This window comes from Dunckerocampus dactyliophorus, chromosome 15, assembly GCF_027744805.1.
Source record: "Dunckerocampus dactyliophorus isolate RoL2022-P2 chromosome 15, RoL_Ddac_1.1, whole genome shotgun sequence".
Taxonomy (NCBI): Eukaryota; Metazoa; Chordata; class Actinopteri; order Syngnathiformes; family Syngnathidae; genus Dunckerocampus; species Dunckerocampus dactyliophorus.
The window spans coordinates 11,009,888-11,036,308 of NC_072833.1; the positions used below are offsets into that span (position 1 = coordinate 11,009,888).

The 26,421-nt window shown below is 41.8% G+C and overlaps 1 protein-coding gene across 1 annotated transcript in view; it reads right to left on the reverse strand.

Moving 5' to 3' along the window:
* Positions 1–26,421, reverse strand: part of naa40 (N-alpha-acetyltransferase 40, NatD catalytic subunit) — a 94,118-nt gene that overhangs the window by 45,689 nt on the left and 22,008 nt on the right. The window contains exons 3-4 of the mRNA XM_054752541.1: positions 23,266–23,322; positions 22,215–22,287 (exon numbers count right to left, since the gene is read on the reverse strand). The gene's annotated coding sequence lies outside the window, so the exon portion shown is untranslated. The remainder of the gene's footprint in view (positions 1–22,214; positions 22,288–23,265; positions 23,323–26,421) is intronic.

Genomic DNA, 26,421 nt, shown 5'->3' on the forward strand with positions numbered 1-26,421 from the left:
TCCTCACTCCACTGGGGTAATTCCGCATCAGTGTTCTCCAAACCTACCAAGTTTGTTTTGCTCCTTGTTTTTGTCTTCCAGAATCAATCTGCACATGCGCAATAACATGGAATAGTCCATTGCATGAGAACAACGCGCTCATGATAGATTACGCATTTTGATGTAGTTTTAAGCACGTGAATTAAGACTAAAACAGTAATATGTACTTAAAATTGAAGAAAAAAAACAATCAGTTTTTATGAGACGTTTGGGGGCCCTTGGAAATCTCGGGGCCCCAGGGAATTGCCTGCGTTTGCCTCATCGTAAGTCCCCCCTTGCATGCGGCACTGATATTAAACCCCATAAATCAGATTGACTTGAAATTTCTCACACAGATGCGTTCTACAAAACAATTTCTGAAACTTTAGGGTGTTTAGCCCCCTCACTAAATTTGGTAAACACCTCTAGGGGGTTGACAAGCACATGTATGTAAAATTTGAGCAAGATTGGTTGAAGAACAAGGCCGACATCAAGCAACACGTCTTTACAAGAGCATGGGCGGGACTTAGCAACTAACTGTCCATATACAGTATGTCCAATCATTGTCTCGTAGTACTAGATTGTACTACTTAGTTACTTAGTCCACACATGTATCATTTTTCTCTATTATTATTATTAGTTGTTGTAGTAGTAGTACTAACTTACCCACGTATAATTTTTTGATTGTACTTGTATATTTTGTAATAGATATAAGATATTAAGTCTTTTAATTATTATTAGTAGTAGTTGTGGTCGTAGTACTGTGAGTGCATATAGCAGCTTGAGGGCCTCTTTCACCTGCACTGTGTACTGATATAAGAAAAATAGAAACCCTCACACACACATCCTCTGCACAGGAGCACTTCAAAATGATTAGATTGGGGAGGGAGGCCCTATTACAGATGATGAGACACACTCAATTAAACAGGATCGGGCTGGAGTGCACCCCGGGGTGCTGTGCTAAACCAGCAAACCACCGGGGAAATATTTGCAATGTGTCGACTGAGGGAGATTCTGATACATCTTGATGTTTGTGTGTATTTATTGTGTTTGTGTATATGTTTATGTGTGTGCTGCAGCACCACCGCACCCCCACCCACCTGCCCTAAGGCACACGGTTATCCTCATGTAGACGACGCCCCCCTGATAGGTATGATAAATGCTGCAACACGTCCGTGTCAATGCGGAAAGTGGTAATGTGCAATCTGAAGGAGGGGAGGGGCGCCCTCAAGGGTGGTGGGGGTCTGTGCATCTTGAGATATTCATTGTAAATTAGAAGTGAGCTGGGAGGGTGGGGTGGGGTGCCAAGACATAAGGTGATGTGAGATTGTAGAGGTAGATAACAACAAACAGAAGAAAGGCTGCAGCCCATGTGCAAGCCTGGAGTGGACCCCGTCGACCAGTGACATTTTAAAGACATCAGAGAACATGACTCATTTGTTATCAACATAGTGGAGGTACAATAAAAATGTACGATACTGCACTAATAAGCATATACTATACTGTACTAATAAGCCTACTCTACTGTTACATCAAATAAGCATACTGTTACGTCAAAGAGCCCCTCAGGGTTTCCCCTAGGATTTTTTGAAGCCGTAGTAGTGGGCTGCATCGGAGGGCGGACTGTTGCCGCTGTGTCGTGCGGCTGTAAAAGTGTATTAATTAACTTGTTTATTGGACATGTTTCAACAACCAGCAGAACATGAACCGAGAACATTGCAAAACTGTTAATTTAATGGCAAAGTTGCCGAGAGCACTTAAACTGCGAGTCTACAAAGTCGGGCCTCCTTTTGTCACCTGACCTGTTAAGTCAAACAGTACGATGTGACTATTAGTGCAAAAGTACAACATTTTCTACTATTTGACACAAACCTGAATTTAATTTGATGCCTGTTTTAGAGTAATGCGAATACATAGGAAATGAATTGTTCAATAATATCATTTTTGAGTTCAAAATAACACAATTAACAAAATACAATAACAATTTACTGTGACAGGCTGGCGACCAGTCCAAGGTGTACCCCGCCTGTCGCCCGAAGTCGGCTGGGATAGGCTCCAGCATGTGCCCCGCGGCCCTAATGAGGAGAAGCGGCATAGAAAATGGATACATGGAATAACAATTTAAATATTTTGTTATAGAAATCTGTCCTGTATAAAGAGTATAAATTCGGAGTCCAGGGTTATGAGATCACAGGTGTATCCAACTCTCCACATTGGTAAAGCTACTTTGACAAAAAGTGCATGATTATCAAAAAAAAAGTGTAGTGAAACATTTTTATGATATTAAAGTTTTTTTCAAACTAATTGTGGTCAATATGTGCATAAATACATTTGTACCTACATAGCTTATACATCCATTTATACAATATATTATTTAACATTGTTTTCTAGTTAAAAAAACAACAACAAATTTTTAAAGGTATGGCGGCATTTTGCCACAATCAATTAAATGGAGCGGAAACCCTGCCCTACAATACGATTATTATGACTTCTTAATGATGTTCTTACAGTAAAATGTATCCTTCGAGCCTCGCTCACATTTCAAGCTACGGCTTTTCATGACGTCATGAAGGAAAAACCTCCTTACTCATGGGAATGATACCATGGTTGTATTTTTTTTCTCCCTTAATAATAAAAAAAAATCATTTTCATTTCATTCACTTGTGTTGTCATTGGCCAATATTGAAATTGTTGAATGTTTGATGATCTGAAACATTTAAGTGTGACAAACAAAATAAAATAAAATTTAAAAAAAAAGAAATCGGGAAGGAGGCAAACACTTTTGCACACCACTGTAGTACTCCATCTTGGCAGTCAAATTCATTATTCATTATTCATGACATGCTCCTCTCCAGCTTGTAAAAAATAAAGCCTTCTGCATTTTCCTCTCTATGGAAGGACAATAGTGCTTCTTGGAAACAAACAGTCGGAGGCAGGCGAGGATACACGCAACTCATTAGCATTAAAGCTAAGCACTTTTTAACTGTCTATAAATTCCAGCATGAAGGCTAAATTTTGGCCAACACACTTCCAATACAAACAATGTGTCCAAAGTGCGGCAAGGGGCCCATTTTGGATCCACGGCTCATTTTTTATTTTGGCCCTCGGCATATTGTAAAAATAAAATGGACTCATTATTAATAAGATATATTATTAGATATTACACTAATTTGTTTTGTCACCTATGAGATGTTTTGTTGAGATAACTTAGCATATTTTGACACTGGATTGCATCTTTAATGTGCAAAATGTATCAAAGTGGACCCCGCATCCTTCAATTTGTCTGTGTGCAGTCCTCGTGGAAAAAGTTTGGACACCCCTATTGTGGGCCCTCTGAGACTTATTGTTGAAATGTAGCAAAATATGAGATCAAAATGGCAACCAGGTAGGGACAGGTGGTAACGTAGTGTGAAAGTGCAGGCTCTAACTAATGAGAGTGACAAAAAAACAGTGATTCTGTGTTAGTGTGTGTGTGTGTGTGTGTGTATGTGTGAGACAACCTCATCTATTCCTTACCACCCCCCCTCAAAAAAAAATCCCATCTGCTCATCACAGCGAGCAGAGACGAGGAGGAGATGAGAGGCACAATAGCACAGCTGCATAAATAATGCAGCCTGTGTGCAACTATTCAACAGTGCCGGGCTTGCTTAAAAGTGCACTGGTGCACGTGCAGACTCTCACACAGCATCATCACCATCGCCATCATCATTATCTATACTTGTGTCTTCTGACCCAGCTTTGTCCTCACTTGCGATACCATTGTTTGGACCCCGCAGGACTACAAGACCGTACGAGTGCGAGCTTGGCAGCTTGTTTCAGACATGGCAGCCGCCTCATATTTTCCATGCACATGCATAACTTTATGCTCTCCCTTTGCTTTGCAGGTTGTGTGGCAAAAACAATGCATGTTAACTTCATTGGACAGACGAATTGTCCATAGGTGTGTATGTGAGTGTGAATGGTTGTTTGTCTGTATGTGTCCTGTGATTGACTGGTGACACGTCCTTTTTCACGCTGCCTTTCACCCAAAATCAGCTGGGATAGGCTTCAGCTCACCCGTCACCCTAATGAGGACAGGCAGTGTAGAAAGACCTCGACCATCACTTGATCTGCTTGGCCACTGCACTGGACCAGACCTGGACTATAAACTAGACTATAAAAATGCTATAGTCTTATATCTGCAGCTTTATCCGGATCCTCACTGAACTTTAATGGCACATGTGCTGCTCACTAACACATGACGAGTGCTGGACAGTTCAGATGTTTCTTGAAAAGTGGACGAAACCTGGTCACGTTCACCGTTTTAAGGCTTGTCCCTCACTTTGATTCATATTTGATTACAACTGGATCCCCTTTAGCACACTAAACGCACACTACCCTTGTGTCAATCCTTTAAAACTAGGTGTGTGTGTGTAACAGTATATTTATTTGTTATACGGGGGGAACCAATTTCTCACACAGCACACATTAAGTGAGCAACAGGAAGTATGACTGCTCATAATCACGCGTCTGCTCTGTAAACCAATACAGTGCAGCCCAGCCTTTGGCTACCTGGGGATGGTACAAAGTGAAAGCCAGAGCTTGAAAACCTTTTTTCGTCGTTACAGTCTCCTGTTTGGGAACACTTGGCCTTCCCGACGAAATACGTAAATGGCCAAAGACAAGTGGAAAAGGCAAAAGTAGTGTGCCGCCATTGTTCAGTTGAGATGGGGAACTATTAATGCTGCAATTATTTACTAAGAATAAAATAACCAGTCACACTTTTCTCACACTAATCTGCAATAATGCACTTCTGAAAACAAAACCTTGTAAACTATAAAATATAATTTATTTGTTTAAAATTTCAAAGCTATAATTTTTGGAAAATTACCTGCTAGCAATTTTCATTGTTTTTGCAGCGAACCAAACTTTTGTCACATTTTGTGATTATACCGGCGAGAACCAGGAGTGACTGGACCCCGAACTGGGGGTGTCTCGGCTTTGGGCTGGCGTGGAGCAGGCACAGGTGCTGACCTGACCTTGACCTCGGCCTGGCGTGGCGCAGGAACAGGAGGTGACTTAGCCTCGGCATGGTGAGGAACAGGAGCTGGAGGTAATCCAAACTCAGTCCGACGTGGAACAGGTATCGGAAGCGACTGGAACTTGGGTCGGAGTGTAACCCAAGCCCGAGCTAGGATAGTGACCCATAGTTTCACCCGAGTCACAGGAAGGAGATCGCCACCAGCCTGCTGCTGCTGCTGAGGGGCCAAAGCCCGGACTCTTAGGAGGCGCTCCTAGCTCCATGCAAAAATATCAAACAATAAAGACAACAAAGAACTTTCCGCGAGGTAACTACATGGCCGCTTCATTGCGATTATATCCTGTAGCGTCACCTCAGGATGCAGAGACATGGTGGCTGTATTCCCTCGCTCTATCGCAGTACACCTTTCGCGGATTGGCTCACCTTTCAGTGAGTTCATCATTAAAGGTGATCATTAAAATTTGTTTGAGGTTTGAACTTGAATGTGAGAAAATGTTATTGCCTGTCTGAGAAAAGTGTATGGTGAGGGGTTTTACAGTCTTAAATCATATATAATGTTTGCCAAAATGAAGTTGGCTACTTCGCGGATTTCACTTATTGCGGTCTATTTTGTCTATCTCATCTACTAACACTGTACTAACAAAGAGCAGCAATGTAGAAAAATGAACAAAGGGAGCAGTACAAAGGACTAATTAAGTAAGGCACCAAATAAAAATAGAAGAGTGCTAAGGTAGTGATGCTAAGTAGCACAAACACACAAAAGGAGCGAGAGGAACAGCAAATACGACTAAACCCCCAACTGAGAAGACAGACCTGTGTATAGGAATACATGAAAGTAACAGAGTACCAGGTCATCACAGGAAGTGGGTGAAGATTCACCATCAGGCTATAGTTGGTATTTAGAAGTAAAAAGAGCAACCAAGAATACACACAGAAACACAAAGCAACTAGAAAAGGGACGTGCAGAACTAAATACAAATGCTGATTACACTTCAGACCCAGCTGCACTAATACTGTAGCACTCACAAGGAAAGTAAAGGAACAGCTTACTGTGGCAAAACAGGAAACAGATACAAAATAAAACCACAAAACAGGAAATGAAGCCGAACAAAGGAAAACCAAACCCAAAAGTCCAACCTGTCATGTGGAACATGACAACTTTGACATTAAAACTGAGGTACGTACTGGACTGTGGCCCCTTTACAACTCCCTGGGCAATTCATAAGGTACACCTGCACCATGTAATGACACTGTGCACGCAGACTTCACCAAGATAATAATGCTCATTGCAGACTGACACGGTCAGAAACAACACATTTAGCTACAGGAGAGTGTTGAAATACGACACAGGGCACTGCAAGCAGCAATGAGCCGCACACAAGAGTATTGAAGGCAGACCAAGTGCTCGACATAATACTGAATTACAGACTATTTGCAATGAAAACTCAACTTCCGCTCGCACACATTTCAATGTCAATGCAATGCTCCTGGGCTGCTGCGTCAATTTGCTGCCATCAAAAGCTGTTCTGCACTGCATTGGAGGACCTCAAACCGCTCAGACACGGAATACACAGCATGACTGTCATACTCCAGCAGCACAGATGACGAGCTGGTGGGAGGTCCATCCACCCCCGCACCGCTCCAACATGCAGGGGGGGAAAAAGTCAGCGTGAAAAAAACAAGCAAAGGCGGACCAAACTAGAATGGTGCTCACAGGCCTCTGCCAAGGCATGACAATCCTACTTTGGATCATGCACACCTCCTGGATTTGTTCATTAAGATTCATGCATTATTCACTGAGAAATTAAGAAAAATGTCCGAAAAATTGCTTCTCTCATAATGCGTTCTTCTTGGAAGGGTCAAATTGGAAAAGTAATTTTTGGCAATTAAAAGAGAACCTTGCTTGGAAAAAGAAATAAATCTGTGAAAGTTAGTCACTGCAGGACGTAAAGGTTATTTCAAACCGATGCACAGACAATAAAAAAGTCATAGTTTTATAGGAATACATTTTTATGATCAACGTTGTCACGTTTTGGCTTGTTGGCGTTGTGGCGGCAACCCCAGGATGCGAGAGATGAGACCCAAAGTGCACGTAACAGTATATTGTAATAAAGAGTGCTGCTGTGCAGCGGCAGCGTACTGACGACAATGGTCCGACAAACTAAGGAGCGCGCACCTGCACTAAATAGAAGCTTAACTCAAAATAAGCAGCAGGTGCCTGAAATAAGAGAAAAGCAAAGCAGGGAAACACACAGCAGGGCAGAAACTGAAGTAATACCAAAATAAGGGCATGAAACAGGAACTAAGACATGAAAGTGAAAATGAACCAAACTGTCACGCGGGTGAACTCACAGAGCGTGACAAATGTAATGTAAACATGTCTGTTGATCACATATACCTGTCATGTAAACATTTCTTTCCATTCACACAACTACTGTACATGTCGTTGTCAGTCGAACAGACAGACAAAGAAGAACAATAAGTGGACATTGTTACCACCAACTCTCAAAGTGACTCACTCTTGATGTAAAACGTAATCATTAAACTCACTTATTGGTTCTTATAACACTCACAAACTATGAACACCTTAACTAGCACTGCCGCATTTCACTAATCCCAGAAAATACACTCAATACGTGAATTTATCTTAAACTACGTGGTGTCTTTGAATGCAACCCATCATTGCCTTGAGAGACTATCCATCCATCCATTTTCTATGCCGCTTCTCCTCATTAGGGTCGCGTGGGCATGCTGGAGCTGGAGATTCAGGGCCCACAATTTAAATGATTTCAAGTGTTTATTTGTTTATTTTTACATAATTTGGGTTTCCAGCTCATTAAACCCACGAAAACAGGAATTCAAAAAATTAGAATACTGTGAAGAAATCAGCCCAAATTTTGCAGGGCATGAATGTTTTAAACTGAGTGTCACACACTAATCATCTACTAAAGTCAAATCACCTGCACAGGCTTCCCCAGGTGTCATTAAATTGCTTCAGTTTGGTTCAATTGTCTCATTTCGGTTCAATATGGGGAAGACTGCAGACATGACAACTGGCCAGAAGACCATCATTGATACCCTCCATAGGATGGGTAAGCCACAAAAGTTCATAGCTAAGGAGGCTGGTTGTTCAGAGTGCTGTGTCCAAGCATATCAATGGAAAGTCTAGAGGAAGGGCAAAATGTGGCAGGAGAAGATGCACCAGCAAAAGAGATGACCGTGGGCTTTAGCGGATTATCAAACAGGGAAGATTCAAGAATCTGGCAGAGATCCAGAAAGAGTCACAGCTTCAAAAACCACCACATTCAGACGCATCCGGGAGATGGGCTACAACTGTCGGGTTCCTCGGGTCAAGCCACTTCTGAACCTGAGCCAACGTAGGAAGCGTCTCCACTGGGCCAAGGAGAAGAAGGACTGGACTGTTGGCCAGTGGTCCAAGGTCCTCTTTTCCAATGAAAGTAAAGTGTGCCTTTCATTTGGGAATCAAGGTCCAAGGGTTTGGAGGAAGACGGGTGAGGAACAGAACCCAAGCTGCCGGAGGTCCAGTGTGAAATATCCACAGTCCGTCATGATTTGGGGTGCAATGTCCGGTGCAGGTGTTGGTAAACTCTGCTTTCTTAAATCCAAGGTCACCGCAACAGTCTACCAGAGTGTTTTAGAAGACTTCATGATTCCTTCTGCTGAGGATCTGTATGGAGATGCAGATTTCATCTTCCAGCAGGACCTGGCCCCTGCCCATACCGCCAGAAGCACCAAAACCTGGTTTGATGCCCATGCCATCACAGTGCTTGACTGGCCAGCCAACTCACCGGACCTAAACCCCATTGAGAATCTATGGGGTATTCTCAAGAGGAACATGAGGGGCACCAGACCCAACAACAAAGAAGAGCTGACAGCAAGCATCAAGGAAATCTGGGCTTCCATAACTCCCAGGCAATGCCACAGGCTGATTGCTTCAATGCCACGTGGCATCGAGGCAGTGATTAAGGCAAAGGGATTCCCAACCAAGTATTGAAGATTGACATATCGTTTTGAAAGTACCATATTTTTATTGATTTGATGTGATCCTAATTTCTTTCTTTTTTTTCCTGCAAAAACTGAGAAGTAAATGGTGATTTCTTCACAGTATTCTAATTTTTTGAATTCCTGTTTTCGTGGGTTTTATGAGCTGGAAGCCCAAATTACTTAAAAATAAACAAATAAACACTTGAAATCGTTTAAATTGTGGGCCCTGAATCTATAATCTATGAAAGTTTAACTTTTTGAATAGAATTATGGAAATTAAACAACTTTTCCATGACATTCTAATTTTTTGGAAAGGGTCTGTAGACAAACAACCATTCACACTCACATTCATACCTATGGACAATTTAGAGTCACCAATTAACCTAACATGCATGTTTTTGGAATGTGGGAGGAAACCGGGGTACCCGGAGAAAACCCACACACGCACAGGGAGAACTTGAAAACTCCCCACATAAATGCCCCAGGTCTTCCCAATCTCCAGACTGTGACTGTGTGGCCAACGTGCTAACCACTAGACCACCGCGTGGCCTGCAATTGTGATTAATCATGATTAATTCATTTGAAAACTGTGATTCATCTGATTAAAAATGTCAATCATTTGACAGCCCTACTGCTCATGTAAACTCATGTAAAACCAACTGTACACACAACTTCAGCACTTCATTTCATCTGTCCATTCCCATGCACAAACTGTAAACATCTTTTCAAAAGGTATTTTTTTCCATTAATGCTGAATCCTAGGGTCACCTGAATAGTTATTTTTTAAAACCTGTAGGTGACAAAAGGTGTTCGTGCAATTAAATGGATTGTTATTGATTTATTTTCTTATTTTCACCTTAATTACTTTTTACTCTTGATTTTGTTATGGTTTTAATGTGGTTAACAACAAATGGTTGCTTAAATTGCTCCGCCTGAGTCAGCAGTTTCCCTGGCCCACAGCAGCCAAGAAGCAACAGGTTTGAAACAACTTTGACACCCTTTGCCATCCACAATCGGCTACATTCTACTTTTCAATCACAAAGGCAGCGGCAAAATGTCTGCAAAAAGCCTCGTTAGAAGTCGATAAAAAGAGGATGTAATTTTATATTTGGAAAAAAAAAAAGAACTCTGTGACTTTTCCCACAAAAAGGCACGCAGGGTATTTTTAATTGAATCCATCACTTTGATTTGCCGATACGGCGTCTCTATCAGCGTGGAGGAGCTCAATCTCGCGCGCTGATTGCCTGAGCTCTCCACATAAAAGAAACCGGGATGTTTCATTAAGGCGATGATAATTCCGCCAGATACACTTTAGAAATCAGCGTGCATTCAGAGCGCTGCAAAAAATAGCACGGAGACAGAGCGCGCCAATGGTTTGTTAGCGGGGAGGAAACGAGCGTCGTCTTTGTTGCTCGCCGGCTGAAACAAAGACCATCTGACAACGTGGAGGGAAAAGGCCGGACTCTTTATAACAAAAAGAAGCGACGAGATGATCAACCAATGAGGAGAGTCGCATAATGTCAGGATAATGGAATATGACACAGCTTACATATAACAGGGTTAAACGAGAACGACACCAATCACTCGTGCTTCAATGTTAGTATGCATGCCGTATTCATTGAGAAATTAAGGAAAATGTCCAAAATGCTCCATCTTGAGAATCCACAGTCGAACTCTTCCCGCCACACCCCTCCACAAGGTACCCAACGCTAACAACTGGCATCAAAACATCATTTCATCATCAAATGATCTCATGCATTATTGTCTAATGTCTAATCATTATTGCATCATATTTACAGTAAGTAATAATAACTTTAGATTCCACCTAAAGGTGAAAGGTCAAGAATATACTCAGACCTGAAAGAAAACATCTTAATTGTCTTCCACTGTTACAGCTTTACCCTGCTAGTTACCATCGGTTTCATCAGCATTTCACCGTTGTCGGAACCAGCGGCTTATCCGTCCGGATCAACTGTTTGGGTTTTCTCCTATTAAGCCTTCAAATAACGCGTGCCGCTAATCTTAATGCGACTGCGCACACACATCCCTGATTTGTATCATTATGCGATTCAAAAACAACTCCTGTGTGTCGATGTAGCCAGGGCTGAAACATCACAAAACGAAACGCTCGGCAAACGTTGTGCAAAACATGATCTCAGGGGAATTTAGCGGGGAATTGTACGAGAAGTTACAACTTGTTTAATAGTTTCCCACAACTGTATTTTATTAATTAAACAGAAAGCCATTAAGTTCATCCAACCATCCATTAGATCTTACTTTGTGTTTAAAATGACAATACAACTGACACAAATATATGAAGTAAAGCGGTTTTCTGAGTCTATTTCGCCTGAATTTCTAAGCAGTTAGGGAGTTAACATGTATTGTTGCAAACTGTATTTATTCACCCCTCTAATTAACAGTGTATTAATTTATTAGTATGAAATCAGGTGTACACTACACACCTTAATCATATCACTGCGCTACTCTGTGTTACGTTTCCACATCAAGGTTGTCCATTAAAAAAAAATGCAGCGAAACTAGCGAGAAGGAGTCAAGAGCAATGAGCACATCAATTTTTGGTCTACTTGAGTTAAAAATAAAGTCACACAAACATGTTTAATAGTTTGTACTGTACTGTACTGCAGAAGGAAGGGCCAGATGGAAGACATGTTGGCGTATACAGCGTTTGAAGGAAGTTGTGTTATTGTAGCTATACATTCCTGCCACTAGGGGGTGCCACTAAATCTCTTCAGAGGGATACCTTTGTCACAGTTTATGTAAAACTTTTCTGCTGCGCTATGACAAAAACTTCAATTCATAATTTAGTATTACCTTACTGTCTAGTATACGTGGTTAAAAATTGCAGCGATCAGAAAAAATCTCGAGGACGGGTTAGCTTTGAAAGAACCCCTAAAAATGACCCTAAAATGGCAACTTCCTATGTGAAACTGGCATCGGGGGCTGCATTTTTAAAAGATTCGTGCAGACGCACATTTTTACCAGGATGAACACACCAACAGATTTTGCTGCGTTTTTTGAGCGTAGATTAGCCGAAATGTTCTTGCAATAAAGGTGGGACGTCAAGGGCGGTGCCGCACAAAGATGGAAGAGCACACACAAACACACACTGGCCCTGTCGCCCTGCATGGTGGCATGTTTGGCAGCCATGATAGTGGTGCATCATGGTGCTGCTGCCGTTGCCATGCCAACAGTGGTGGCTGCTTTCTGTGGGGATCATGCACACACTGGGGTGACACCTGATGAATCAACACACACACACACACACACACACACACACACACACAGCAAAAGGGAACAAAGGAATCACGCAGGTGGATAAAAACACACAATGCCAACTTTTTGCACAAAGGCTGAAGTGTGCAATACACTATATCATCTCACATACACACAAAGAAGTCGCCTTGCATGTGAATCATTCGAGCATTTCCGAAGGGTGTGTCCTACATAAAGGACGGCGGTGGCTAGCGAGCACTCCACTGCATGTGAGAAAAAAGAGCGTTAAAATGAGCAGTGGAGGAGATGCAAAGAGGGAATAAAGAAAGAACGAACGAGAAAGGCCCTTGACTGAGAAGAAATACGCCGCTTGACCTCAAGCAGTGCTGAGGAAACTTCCTTTCTTAAATCACTATCTTCACCGAAGGCTGCTCACACATATGCGAGCGAGATGCTTAAAATAAACACAAAAACGTCCTTTTTGGGCTAATATAACACATCTGTGAAAATAATATCTTCCACCCAGATGGCTGGGCTACTATTACAGTATAAGCATTAGTCCATGGACTGCGATTATAAACATTTTAAGCAAACATTTTGTAATTGTGCCTATTTTCACTGAAATTTGGTGGTCATTTTTAGACATTTTTATGCTTACATGAAATATTATCAAAAACATTTTATAAAATTTTGATATTTTGTTACGTTATAGGCTCCAGCATGCCCCTGCGACCCTAATGAGGATGAAGCGGTATAGAAAATGGATGGATGGATGGATGTTACGTTATGGGGCCACACGGTAGCTGAGTGGCTAGCATGTTGGCCACACAGTCAGGAGATCGGGTTCGAGTCTCCGTTGGGCATTTCTGTGTGGAGTTTGCGTGTTCTCCCCGTGCGTGTGTGGGTTTTCTCCGGGTACTACGGTTTCCTCCCACATTCCAAAAACACGCATGTTAGGTTAATTGGCGACTCTAAATTGTCCATAGGTATGAATGTGAATGTGAATGGCTGTTTGTCTATATGTGCCCTGCGATTGGCTGGCGACCAGTCCAGGGTGTACCCCGCCTCTCCCCGACGTCAGCTGGGATAGGCTCCCGCAAGCCTAATTAGGATAAGCGGCATAGAAAATGGATGGATGGATGTTATGTTTTATTTGCAAATTAAAACCAAGTCTAACTTTGTGGTGGCAAAATCTTCATATTTTTAGCGCTGGATGTCAGCCATGTTTGTGGAGTGCATTGAGGCATGACCCAAAATTTTGTCTCTGAGGTAATGTCCAAATTTTTGCCTTAGACAGTGACCATACTGTATGTGCACAGACTTCATAGTCAGTTTATGAATCTAATAATATGAAGTCATAAAATAAAGACGGAAAACGTTTCTAAAATATGCTTAAGTTTGTGCAATTTCCTCCAAAATTGTTAGCATGGTAGCATGCCAAACAAAGCCAAAACAAACTGTTTATGTAGTTTATCTAGTGTAATTACTTGTAGTGTGCAAGCAAGCACATGTCAATGCTGAGGTGCTATATACTGTATACTAACATGTGCCACGGCCAATCAGAATTATTATAGGTAAAAAACTAGCTGTTTAGTGGCAAAAATGGAGTGCACAAAAATGGATTTTCTCTCACAATACTTTCTGACCATTAACCGGACCTGACAAAGCACAACCACAAACAGCAGTGTTAATGAGATGCTGATTCACACAACTTCTACCGCCATGCATCATGACAGTGTCCCACATAACGCACGAAGCATCGGCCCACATTCTTGTCATGGAACGCAACACGAGAACACCACAACAGCAGCGCGTAATGAGGATGTACACAATAATCACACAAGGCAGCAATGATTGCTGTGTACAGCCGGCCCGCAAGCCCACTGTAACGTTCTGTTGTGCGTGTCGACACTGCTTGTAACACAATCACAGACGAGAGATGCACAATCCAGACAATGTGTGCATATTCATGCGTTTACAACATGTCCTCTGCTTTCTTTGACGCTTTTCAAAGGTGTGTGTTGAGCTGTCACTAGGGTTGTGTTTGTGTGTGCGTGTGTGTGTGTGGGGGGTGCCTGCCTGAGGGCATGTTTGCACTGCATGCCGCATTGAGGAACAGGTGAAAGTCAACTGGTAGAATCAAACGCAACGGTGACAAAAACAAGCTATTTTGCTATAAACCGGGGGTGTCCAGAGTGTGGCCCCCAGCTGTTTTCTTATTGGCCCGCGGCACATTCTACAAATATAATTCTACAAATATAATATAATATAACCAACAGCAAAAATGAAAAAAAAAATCAGCAGTAATTTTACAAGAATCAAATCAAAATATTACAAAAAAATAGTTGTAATCTAAAGTAACACTGTAACATTAGGAGGAAAAATAATATCAGTTTAGTAGCATAATGTTGAAGTTTTAAAGAAAAAATACATAATTAAAAAAAAAAGAAAATCTTAATAGTGCGAGAAAAAAATAACCGAGAATAATGTTGTAATTTTTGGAAGATCATGTTGCGAAAAAAGTTATGTTATTACAAAATGTTTCAACAATAAAATCTAAATATTTAGCAAATAAAGTTGTAATTTCAAGAAGAAACTGAATGAAAAATACGAAAACAGCAGAAATAGTACAAAACAGTCATTTTACAAGAATAAAGTCAAAACATGAAGAGAAATAAAGTTTTATTTTAACAAGAATAAACATGTAAAATTATGAGGAAGAATAATATCAAAAATATCAGAGAAAAAATATCTTATTATTTTAACAAAGAAAAAATAAAGTTGTAATTTTTGCAAAATTTTTTTTTGGGGGGGGGGGAGTTAGAATATCACAAAATATTACGAAAAGAAAATTTACAGACATTATTTGAGACGAAAGTTAAAATTTTGAGAAAATAAAACAAAACAATGCAAGAGAAAAAAAGCAAAGAGCGACGTTCAAACTAATAATACGCTTTTTCACCTGCATCACAAAGCTGAGATAGGAGTTTTTTCGTAAAATACATACAACTTCTTAGCATTCCTACATGTGTTGCTTTACTAAATATCCAAGTGGCCCTTGCATTCTTTCATTTTTCAGTATGTGGCCCTCAGTGGAAAAGCTTTGGACACCCCTACTTTAAACTACAGGAACTATTCGCGACACGACACATCTTATTGGACAATTGGCAATTTTTCTATGTTGCTACGAATAACTGGAATAAAACTGTAAAACACCAAAGGATTACCATGATTGGGCATTTTTCCTAATTTTACACATTTTTATGAGTCAATAATGCATGAATCATAATGACACCATTCATGCATTTACACGAGTGGGTATTTACTGTATGAAGATCCAAATGAGTATTGTTTTGTGCACTTTTCTCAATTCTCTACCCGCATTCCCACCATCTCAGTTGGTCCCTCTCGGCTTGGGCTGCTAATTGAATTGGGCTGGAGGTCTAATTCTAATGTGCAGCAGATGGTGGCTACATTCCGGTACTTAAACATGCACGCTGTCCACTGGGCTGCAGCACTCAGATGCAACAAAAAAAGCGCCATTTGTCCTCAGCAGGCTGCAAAATTAGCTTCTAGGGAGTTCTATTCAACACACACACGCGTATGACTCTGTAGGCGCCATTGTCATCATGACACACGGAGGCTGGACACTAGATGGCAGTGTTAAGCCACACTAGGCATGAGGATGCGGCCATGCTGGTGAAACAGGTTGCACTTGTAATAAAGACACAAATCAATGGTTATCATCTGGAGAGAGGGGTCAGATTTGCCCAACAGTGTAACACAATAACACAACAAGAGACGTGAGGAAAGGGGGGGGCTAATGAAGAGATATCACACAGAGGAGAAGAAGTGAAGAGGATGTGATAGCAACACAAGAGAGGCTGCAAAAGGGGGCCACATTGCAACCCACAATGGCCGCTACATCGGCAGCTATGTTGTGTGTGTTTGCAGATGACTCCACCAAGCGCAAAGCCGACTGCTGTGAGGAAAATGATGAGGCAGATAAGAGAGCGCGCATGAATTTGGGCTTTGTTGTCTGGCAAGATAATAAAAGATGGAAATCTCGGCCGAGGCAGTTAAGTGCATGTTTGGGGAGCGAATGACTGACAACACAAAACAGCCATTCGGGCCATGGGCTCGACAGAAGCCCTTTGTGACGCCATTTTGCACTAGCGAGACTGACATTGTGTGCATGTTGTAAGAGCTTTTGTGAAGGTTTTACTGTTAATATAAAAACAATGTGGTGCCTTTTGTGTATTCAAAGCATTTGATGATATTTCCACAACTAAACTACAGGCACTACAATGACATCATCTAATTGTGCGCATTAGCTGATAAGGTTAGCGTGGCAAAATGGTAAAATAAATGAGCGTAAGATAGTGTTAGAGGTTTGCAACTAATTTGATGCAATTTTGTGTAAGCAAGAATAGTTTACAAAAATGTCATGTTGTTGCATGACTTAATGTATGTTGCCTAGCATAACATCATTTAGAGTAATTCAAGTATGACGAGAAAGAAATACAGTATGTGGCATAGTTGTTCCGAATACTATTAGTGTAACCATGTGTCATGTAGTGGTATTTTGCAATAAAATAGCAAGATGTAATGTCGCATAACAAGTAAATTAACATCTGTGACATGTAGCTTGGCATAATGTAACGTAGCGTAAATAGACATAACAGCGCCGTGAGAAAGCCCAATGTAGTGGCCCAAGTATGAGTTGTAGTTTTCCTAGAATGACGAAGCATGATGTAATGTTATGTCGTCGCATAACAAGTACTGTAATTTCCGGTGTATGAGCCACTACCTTTTTCCTAAACTTTCAAGCCTGCCGCTTATACAGCGGTGCGCCTAATTTATGGCTAAGTTCTAATCTCGTGACATCTCCTTTAGTTCAGAGGTACTACTAATTGTTTAAATACGCGAGTCAGTGAGGAAACAGTCGCGCTTCCTTTGGCAGGAGCCAATCATGAGCTATCACTGAACTCACAACGAACTTGTCAACCCATTGGAAATTGCAGGAAATTGCATTATATATATATATATATATATATATATATATATATATATATATATATATATATATATATAAAACAATATAACAGTCTGACTCATGGTGTCATCTCACAAAGAACACTGAACTCATCACACAGCAACTTAACACTCAAAAGGTATACCTGAGAAATGACGTCTGTCTCATGCCCACCTCAAACATATCCACCCGACCGAGTTATCCCGTCTGGGAAAAAAAACGACACATCGAGATGCAGAGCTTTCGTCCAAGCAGTCAACACTCACTGAGACGTTTGGTCGGCAAAGTAAACACAAACGGAACAGCGCCAAATTGTGTGCGTTCACAGAAAGTCATCGCAAAAGAAATGCTGCTCTTTAGTTGAAAAGCCAGCATTTCAAGAAATGCTGCAAACGTCAGACAGTACGAATTGCCTGTGAGAAAATACATGTCACAAAATACAGAGTGAAAGAAGACATATTACAGCAAATATTGCATAATTATGATATATTATTATGTATTATTATACATTATCTAACATTAGTGGTTTATTTGGTCACAATAACATTGACAATAACATAGTTTAGCATCAATTTGTGGAACAATAAACATTTAAAAAGCACCAGCATCGCTTTGTGACTCGGTTAAATAAAAAACGTTTGTTTGTCCAGTCATATTTTCTTCATTGCACTTTTCTGAAAATTAATGTTAATTCGTCTCGTTCTTGTGGGCCCCAGTCTCGTGCATCAGGTCGCATAACGTGACTTTGAACAACTACAGTATGTTTTATATGCTTCACGGGAAACCTGGCGTAAAAATGTGTTGTGAAGTCGTATTTCCAAATAACGTAACATAACTTAATGCTATGTTGCAGTTAACAGTTAAGTATCTGCAGTAGACGTTGTATGTAGCTTAGCGTAAATACTGTATGTGTACAAGGGTTACCAGGAAACTTTCAGAAAAAATGTGTGATCGTATTTTCGAATAACTTATGTAGTAACTATTACCTTGTAGTGTCAAAACAATGAATTTAATATACGTGTGTGTAATAGAAGGTATATTAATGTAGCTTAGCACAATGGGTAACCTAACATACAGTAAGGAGGTTCAGAAGAACTTAGGAGTAACTTAACATAAGTATACTGTATGTAGCATTTGTTTTGCCAAATGTAACTTCAACTAAGTGAGTCTGTTTTGAAAGATAGAAATAGCATAAGCACCAAAAAATGAGGACACAGTTGGCTTTCTCAACTACAGTAACAAAAGTAGCAACAATTTGTTGTGCACACATTTATACTTGACAGCGTGTGTGCGATAAGGTCTCAGTGTGTGTCTTACTCATATTATCCATCGTCTCATCATTAATCATTCCCCCTCGGCCCAGACACAACCATCAGTTATTGAGAGGTGCAATCATTTACCATTGATTTAGTCCTCCGCACACACACCTCACACACATACACACCGAAAAACATAAAACACAACTTGAGCAAGACAAAAGACAAGGGCATGCACAGTTGTGTAAATGCAGTGCACACAATAATAAGAGTATTTAATGCACCAATGGCGCTATTTAGGTCCCGCCCACATTCAGCTAGCAGGGCCGGGTAGCAGCGAATCATCTCTACAGATATTGATGCTTCAATTTGGGCCAAACTGCTATTGATTGCACTATTTTGTGACCACTTCCCACTATGAATTGCTTGTTGAGTTCCCTAACAGCCCTCAGAGTCAGACTTTCCCTCACTGGCCTCAACATTAGGGACACCACAACAATGTAACGAGCACCGGTACAATGACAATATAACGTTAGGTAGCAGATGGTGGAGGATGACGTTTGGCTTAACTCCATGGTGACTCAAATGATGAAAAGTACGAATACATTGGCAGATCTGCACCTTTATCCTTTATACCTAAATGATAGTAAAATGAACACGTAGGTCACTCACACTCTTCACATGAAGGACATGAATTACAGTCATAAAAGTAAATATATCAATTAAATGAAATACATTAAAAATAGAGGAAAAAACGAAAGAGACATTCCTTATTGTCCCTTTTATAATCTCAGCCATGCTAAACCGTAAGGTTATGCAAATTAGAATGAGCACTAAACCGCACAAACCACCCCTTACTGGCCACAAACACTTCACGTTCAATCCCTTCTCCTTTTCCTTTTTAAGGATACAAACAATTTTTAAGAATCAACTTAATGCTCATTGAGACAGTGTTGATTCTGCTCTTCCAGCCAAAGCAAAAGCAAACTTTCAATTTCAATAATGAGACCACTATGCTGCTTGCATATACTGTAACTGTCGCTTTAATAGGGGCAGACCCTTTAGCATGCTCAAGGATACCACCTTTATCCTTATTAATGATGGTCGCGACAGTCAAGCAGCTGAGACCAAACCTGTGGTGGGTATTTCTACACTCTTCTAGCTTTTTATGATGTTCATTTTCACTTCCACGGTTATGGCTTTCCTTTTCTTTGGTGCACTGCCACCAGAACTGCCTGCCTTAGACTTGGGAGACACGGGGAAGTGCAGAAAGTTTGGGAGCGCGTTTGTATCCACAAAACGTCGTAACACAGAACGCCGTAGAACAAGGACCACATGTAATAATATTCTCATCATGTTGAAGCTAAACCAATTAAGTACGATTTAAACAGGTTTTAAAACAAAACGGGTTCATTTGGACTGTTCCATTTCTATGAAACAGGTCTGAAAACATGCACCAAATTAAATTCAGGTTTGAGTTTCACACAAATGAAGGCAAAAAAAAAAAGACATGCTTTTTAACAATGACTTATTTGCCAGGGGCACTTGGAATTGTGTAACGGGGACCCTGGCCAATAGCTCTCATCATTAAAACAAAATTGAAAAATGTAAAGTTAATCCATGTGACGGGTATCGGTATCAGCCGATCTCACTCATCGGTATCGGAATCGGCAGCATAAAAACCTGATTGGAACAACCCTAATTTAATGAACTATTTTCCACTGAATGGTGACCTCATATTATTATATTATTGTACACCTCCACAGGAGAAAAATGCTTAAATTTAAATCCTTGAACTGATGCCCAACATTGGGGTCGTTCATGACCTGCCACAAAAACTGATTCATGTGAAACCTCTTTGCGTACAACACAACCACCATAAACCCTCCACACGACGCCTGCATGGACGAGCGCCTCCAGGCGCCACCCTCCATTAGCCTGAGAAATGAACTCTGCTGCGATTTGCTGTTGTTGCTTCTCCCTCTGCACACTCTGTACTTTCGCGGGATTCATCCTTTGCTACGAATGCTCGACATAAGCGAATGTGACGGCTCACAACAATCAACTTGCACCCCGGAAACAACGCTCGGTCGTAATTAAGCACCAGCGTGCCAGCCAGCGAGGCGGGCAGGCAGACGGGGTGAGCAAAGAACTAAAGTTATGGTTCAATTAAAAGAGAGGGTAAAAATAATCTCATCCATAAATTAGCTCAAGTCAATTAGGACAAGTCACCAATTAAGGACAAATTTGTGACTTGCGGGCACTGCTGTAATGAGGTTGCAGGAGTTTGGGTGTCCTTGTTTGTTTGTGTCGGACAAACTCAACAGCTTAGGCCTCGTGTTTTGAGCCGAATTAGTTGGCAAATTGAATTATGCCAGTTTGTAGCCCGAGGAGGCGTCTCACAATATTTATAGGACAGTTTGTGTTACTTCCAGGAGGTGGGTCTCGTCATAAACATCACAACAACACAATAATCATCCTAAACGAGGAGAGCACATTCATTGCCAACTTACAGAGTAAGCCATCTCCAAACTCTCTTAACTTTACAATAACATATTCTTTATCCTTTCTTTCCCTATTAGAAAATGGTAGTATATGAACATGTTACACACTGGAAGTGAACTATCAGTAATTAAAGATTAAATAAGCTCTGCTTCTTCCTACTCCTTTTCGGACATGTGTAATCATATGACGTATTTCAATGTAACACTGTTCAGCATGTTCCAAATGAACCAAAATATAACCAAAGTGAGACCTCCCCTTTTTGGGAAATTTGATCTTTTAAGCCGAGTGGCCTTTCACCTCCACCGCAGCATAGCTTCAAGGCTGTATTAACGCCTCAGTCGCTAACGACCTGACGGATTTCCTCATCTCCCAAAAGATCTCCAATATCAAACAGATGAGAACATTTTAAGATGATATGAACATCAGTGCGGATATTTGGGCACCCAGGTGCATTGTGGGTGAGAGCAAGGGTTAGCAAATGATGCTGACGCGGCATGACAAGAAGACGGTGAGCCCGCCTGCAGGGCTCTGAGGCGACGGACCGCTCGGCTTCCCTCCAGAGTCCTCCACTGGTCTGTAGGAAATTAAGTCCTGTCTGCTTCTTTAGCTTCAGGCCTCATCCACATGATCTTTTTTGAGGAGGGAGCTGATGAGCTGCCAGCAGCCTTTAAAAGGTGACAGCTTCAGGTCCAAAAAGCTTTTACCTGGGGTGATTACCACATGGACCTCAGCACCTGGCAGCCATTCATCATCCCCCAGCAGCACCACGGCCTTTGATACCCTCAATACTGCTCTCTCCGGGCATACGCAAATGTGGCATACACACAATTTGAAAGGATATCCCATTTGCCCTTTAACCTCGGGGAGCGCAACAAGAGTCTAATGTGGCCGACCTCGGGAGAATGGCACTGTACTGACAGATGGAAAGGTCAAACGAGCAAGTTAGTCGTGACGAATTCAAACGCTAATGCGGGAGACCTTTGGAACATGGGGTAAGGGTTGAGGACAAATACAAAGCGCAAAAGTTGTCAAGAAAACACCACACACAAATGGTATCACGGACAGATGTTTGGACTAAAAACTGGACTGGTTCAGAGGCGCTGTAGAAGCTCTAAAGACCAAACAGATGCTTGCTGCTTACCTTGAGATGAAAACATCTTCAGGGAGGATTCTACTCTGGTTTGTTTGCGCCATCGTGGATCTTCTTCCATATCCTGAAAGGATAAACACTCAGGAAATGGTTCAGTGCTTGCTCACAACTTATTGTGTGCGAGGTAATCAGGTCACATTGCCACCTAATGGCCTGGCATGCACACTGCACCATTAAGTGCTTTTTGGGCTTGACAGTGACGGCTTAGCACTGAGGGGATGGGGGGGCAGAACTAAGGGGGCGGAGCCAACTGAATCTATGCCAGGCGTCACCCTCTGGCTTCACTGCAACGCCTTAATCACAGCAACAATGTTCTCCTTGGAGACACAGGTAGCTTAGCCACACTTCCAGCACAAGGTGAATACAGACAACTAAGACAATTCTGTTTTTTCAATCCCTGCTTTCATCCCCTCCTTATCTTTGCTATTTTGTAGTGCGGCTTCAGCTCTTATCTGTGTTTATTTTTCCTTTTGTCCCGTGAGAGTGGGTGAGCAAAAGGGAGCTCTTTCAAAAAGTTTCATCACTGGAAAAAAAGGTCCATCAGTGTGTAGCTGTCACGTTGTTTGCTCGAACCTCGTCAAAGCAAGCTGCGCTGAGTCCGCACTTCTGCCAAATGCCACCGCCAGCTCCAACAAAATGTATAGGATGACTACACAATCTGTGTGTGTGTGTGTGTGTGTGTGTGTGCGTCTGCCTGCGTGCGTGAGGCTAGGCTACAGTCACTGTCTGTCTGTTACGACCCCCACTGGCAAGCAGCGTCTCTTGGACACACCTTCGGGGAGGTCTCTAAGTGTTTTGGCTGTGATAGCAAAATGCATTTTAAGCACAGTTTGTCTTCCTCAGGCTAAAAATAGCCACAATGAAGCCCCTTAAGAGTCAGCTAAGTTGCAACCGTAAATAAATACCATGAATATTAATTATTCTCTGCTCTTCCCAGAGGCCGGCATCAAAGAGCAGGCCACTGAGCTGATCAACGATTCATAAAGTTTATTGTGAGTGTGAGCTATCGGAGGAACGCAAACAAATAGTAGATAGTTCATACCCTTGAGGACATGGGTGGCGGAGCTGGGAGGGTTCTTGATCGGAAAACTCAGCAACCCTGGAGACAAGGAATCAACAAAACGCACTCAACAAACATGGCTGACGTGCAACAAACTCCAGAAGCATGGAAGCAATAGACTACAAAAATTGTGTGTGTACAAACATGCTGATATCCAAAAGATTCAGCAAACATGCGGCGAACATAAAGCAATTTTGTATAACATGACGACATGCAAGATGAACGACAAACACACTGTACAATCATGGCCGACATGCCCCACTCTCCAGAAACATGACCAACTTGCAACAGTTTCTGGAGAAATGGCTGGTCGGCAGCAACCTCCACAAACATGGTTGAAATGCAACACAATCCACAAACATGGCCGACCTACACCTACAGACCTAGCCAACATGCACCAAACTCCACAAAAATGGCTGAAATGCAACAGACATCACAAAACACAAAAGTGGTCGACGTGCAACACACCGAACAAACACGCCACAAAAATGGCCGACACACAACAGACCTCACAAAATGGTCGACAAGGACCACACTCCACAAACATGGCAGACGAGCAGCAAACTCCACAAACATGTCCGACATGCAACAGACCTCACAATTATGGCCGACGTGCAGTCTCCTTCACAAACATGGCGGACATAACGCACTGCAAAGGCTGTATAATAGGACAAGAAAAATAAGTCAATAGAAAGTTGGAAGTAAAAATGCATGACGCATAAACACACTAAATAAGAGATTTATTAAATTTTAACTATCTCCTCAGCTCCAGATGTTCATGGTAGGGACTGATGGAGGGACCCGCACACTGATTATTATTACACTGGTCTTACCATCATTGGCCTGGACGACTTTAAGGGTGGTCCTAATGAGGGGCCACTGCTGTCTATTTGTAATTCATACATGATTGGCTAGTCTATCTTCATTGGTGGTAGTGGTGCTGTGTAAGGGTATAAGTGAGGTGTAAGTGATGGATGAAGGGAAGAGAAAAAAGGAGAGAGTTGCCGTCGCTAATGATTACAGAGTGAGGAGGTTTCTATTAAACTGTGTGTGTGTGTGTGTGTGTGTGTGTGTGCGTCCTTCACAGAGGCAGTGACGTGTCTGACCCAAATGACTAGGATATTATTGGGAGAGCGACTGAGCTCTCCGTCGAATACTGATGGGGCTCAACACAAAGCTACCTCCCGGCCTCATTAACCTGCCGAGTTCTTCCTTTGTTTTCCAAACACTTCTCTAATGACTCACAGAAGTTGTTGTGTAGACGAGGAGGAGGAGGGCTTCGTAAGGAACTCGGAGGAGACAACAGTGGATATTGTGAGTCAGGGGCGCCACATGGGGGGGGGAAGTTAGGACAATTCCAAGGGTCCCTGACTGACTTTTTTTCATGGGACCCAGAATTCCCGGTCGTGAGTGCAATAACTTGTCTCATTCTTGTGATGGGATGGGCGAAACCTTTGGAAAAGGAGGCTTATGAGGGATTCCAGAAGGAGACAAAGAAAAAACAAACAGGAAAGCAAAGATGGAAAAAAGGAAATAAGGGAATAGAGCGACAGGGTTGAAATCAAGGGTTCCCTGTTATGTACGAGTGACTTTTTAGTGATGGTCTAACAATAATATGTCCCGAGAGCTTCTTTATGAAAACCAAACATGTAAAAAAATATCAGGCGCTCAAATGCTGGTTTTTGAACGTGCACCTTTTCATGACACCATGAAGGTGAAACCTCCTCCCTCATGGACATGATACCGCTGCTGACCTGCCCCTAGCTAGAGGAGCCCACCCTGTGGACACACCCAGCACTTTGTAAGAATACAGGCTTCGCTACACATCTTAACACAAAGCTCTATCAACTTTCCATCAGTCAGCTAAAGATGTGAGAGCTCTAAGTTTGATCATTTTGTTTTCTTCAGCGAAGAGGCTAACCTAGCATGATATTGCTGTGAAAATGTGAATGTAATGTTGGCACTGTAGCACACATAGCTATGCTCGTGTTACTAATGCTCGTGTCCGCCTGTCCCACTCCTTAATGTTACGTTGTTAGTAAGTAATATACGATTGGACAAGTACAGAGTTACAGTGTAGATGCAAAAAGTGGATAACATGCATTATAGCGCTTCTTGGAGACATACACTCGGTCAGGGACAGGCGAGGACCAAAACAGCTCATTAACATTACAGATACAGACACACAAAACGTGTTCCTAGTAGGGTTTACTAAAAGCACTTTTAAACTGTCTAAATTCCACCAACAAACAATAATACAATACACTATTGTGGCACCTCTGATACTTTAAGGTAAACGACAAGACATGTAATGGGACACACCTCTTAATAAACAAACCAATCAATCCAATCTCTAAGGAATTATGCATGTCTTCTATAAAGTCTATGCAGAAGCCGTTATTGTTGCATATTACCTGTTAGGGTGTCTCAGTACTTGCACCCATTGCACAGCGCACATCAGTTTGCATTTTTGCAGTAAATGCTCAAAGATCAAGTAAGGGAGTGATGGCAAAGGAAGCAAAAGAGAACGCCTTTCAGGGGATGACGACCTAGGGGGGATCAGTCACGGTGTCTCTCCCGGTCATCACTCACATCCTTGGATGGCGGGAGCAAAAATGGTTGGGAGCAGGAGCAGATTAGATCCAGGCTGGTGCTGCTGCGGCAGATCCGCAATGGCTCAGTAGAAAGCTCCGACGATGAGAACCCCGAAAGAAGCTTTGCTGTAAAGACATTACACAGATATACGGTGGGAATAATGAAGTTGAAAGTGTAAAATCCCTGCTTGTGGTAGACACTACCTGGACACTACACTAGGTATGGATGCACTTACATACAATACCAGGCATGTTCATGCTTTTTGAATGAAAACATTGCACAAGAACACTCATAATAATAATAATAGTTAATATACCACACCACAATAATATATTTTGTAGGGGTGTCATGAGACACCCAACTCACAAGACGAGACGGTGCATGGTCTGAGAGAGTGAGATGAGACGAGACGGGATTTTAACATTAATTTAAAGAAAAGCACAATGAAAATATGACTGGACAAACAAACGTTTTTTATTTAACTGATTCACAAAACAATGCAAGTGCGTTTTGAAATGTTTATTGTCCCACAAATTGATGCGA